Source organism: Fukomys damarensis, unplaced genomic scaffold (assembly GCF_012274545.1).
Source record: "Fukomys damarensis isolate Sample0158 unplaced genomic scaffold, DMR_v1.0_HiC HiC_scaffold_31, whole genome shotgun sequence".
Lineage (NCBI taxonomy): Eukaryota > Metazoa > Chordata > Mammalia > Rodentia > Bathyergidae > Fukomys > Fukomys damarensis.
The window spans coordinates 3,603,820-3,606,206 of record NW_022900943.1 but is presented as its reverse complement, the minus strand read 5'-3'; positions in this window follow the sequence as shown (position 1 = coordinate 3,606,206).

The window sequence follows — 2,387 nt, the reverse complement described above, 5'->3', positions numbered from 1 at the left end:
AATTTCTATCTGAATTTAATCAAACACAGGAATCATCTTACTTTTTTATATGCAAAGAAAATTCATAATTAAAGTACATGAAAATCACAAAGGTACAAATTCAAGTATTTACATGTGTCACCTGGCTTGCACTCACATATACAACAACAGTGGCTTTTCTGGTTCTTTTGGGGATGGAGGCAAGCCAAGAAAACTCCACTGGCTTAAAAATAAAATTCACTTAAAAAAACAAGTAAGGGGATGGGGATTTAGCTCAGCAGCACAGTGCCTGCCTGGCAAGCGGGAGGTCCTGAGTTCCATTCCCGGTACCAAAAACAAAACAAGTGAAGAAGGACGGTCAGCGTATACTGGCACGTTCCAACGCTTCACTTCGCTGACAACCCAATTATAAGTTTCGATTTCATAGTAGATTCAGATTCTAGCTCGAAGTTAGTCTGTGAAGCTGCCAGCACAAACGATGCATTCCCAGATCAAGCAAAGAGATCTGAGAAGCAATAAAGGGAAATCTAATAAAGGGAAAGTGTGATCTCAAACCATCTTCAAAATGTTTCAAAGGGGGAAATACTGATTAGTACACAGACACTAAATCAGTCTTTTTGGAAAACTATCTTGCCTAAAGCTTTAACAGTGGTTCTGTGAAAAAAACTCAAATATTTAAAGGAAATAAATGCAGAGGAAAAGAGTGCTATTTTAAAGATGTGCTTAGAACATAACAAGAGGAATTTAAGCATACAAAAAAAAAATCGTGTGATTAAAATTCTTAGCAGTACCAAGCAATCCTGGGAAACTATAACACAAGTAAACTGTCACTTCTCAGTTATCCAGCAAAGCTGTAGGTGTGTCTGAAGGGAAGATGAGAAGGGTGGCTAGAGAAACAGGTACAACGGATTCCCAGAAATACAAGGATGGTTATTACATTTGTGCTTACGACTGGTCCACTGTCCTCTGGCATTAGTTCTTCACATCTTACAGTTCTCTACGGAAGTCTGCATTCTCCCCAAGGGTTCAAAACATGATTTAAGGTTTTAAAATCATCCCCTCATCCAGGTTGAGAACCTGGTTTAGCAGCATCAGAAAACGTCCAGGAGCTAAATCACGAATAGAAACCCTCTCCCCAGTCATTGCCTCTGTAGGCTGACCAGAAAGAAACCATCCCGAACGCCCATCTCTGTCAGCACAGTACTGACCCAACACTGTATCACAGTGTGCGGTAAAGGTAACTTCTAGTAAGACTGTCTTCTCAGCCAGGCGTGGTTGTGCACCCCTGGAATCTCAGTTCCTCACGAGGCAGAGGAAGAAGATCATAAGTTACAAGCGAGGCTGGACAACTTTGGGAGATCTTGTCTGAAAACAAAAAATAAAGGGCGAAGGGCCTGGATGCCCCGGGTCCAACCATGGTACTGGGGCGGGGTGGGAGGAACACAGTCCTTTCTTTATGTAAACCCAAAGTAATGGTAAAAAGACTTCACTGCCTTGAATTCACAAATACTGTGATTATTATCTATGATTAACAATTTCCATTAGCCTAGGTTATAAGTTTCCTTCCCATGAGCATGTTTTTAAGTTTTAGTATCCTCCTCCTATGAAACCAACTGACAAACTACCATTTGGGACAATAAAAAGATAGTATCAAGACCATAGATCTTTTTACAACAAAAATGGATCCAAAGAATAAGGGTAAAAGCACTAAGTCTTACCTGTGAAAAGCTGTTTTTGAGTAAGAGAAAACAAGATAACATGCTTTTCCATGACAATAGGGTTTATAAGACAAACTAACAATTTTTTAAAATCTAAAAATCACCCATATCCTCCCATGATCAGTGAAAGGGAACAGACATCTATTTGTCCTATACATGTAACATATCATTATTACACTGGTCTACAAAATACATGCTGTTTAACAAAACGAAACTATTCTTTTTCATGCGATTAGCAAATGAAAGTCTTAATGAGGAGAATTCAGTGGCAGAAAGGAAATGTTGAGGAGGAGGTGCAAGGACAGAGACCAAGAGGTAAATGTTCCCTGAGGAAATGGGCCTAGAAAGTTCTAAATAGTATTTATGGGAAGGGAGCAAACTTAACTCTACCTTATATTTCTAAATTACTTACCTGAACCTGCTGACAATAAAGACTAGTCTATCACTAAATGACTAATAGTAAGTTACTGCTACCTAAAAATATAAACATCCCAGTTAAAAATTATATCCCAGTTATAATTTCCGAGACCTAAAACTTATGGTTCTGTCCAGGATGGTTTCTCTGCTATTTTCTTTTGGAGATGTGAACTTGGAAATTTCCTATCTCCTAATAGCCAACAAAAGAACGTTACTAGTGTACTCTATAGAACAGAGAAAACGGCATGAACAAATCCTAGCACAGCTATGTAT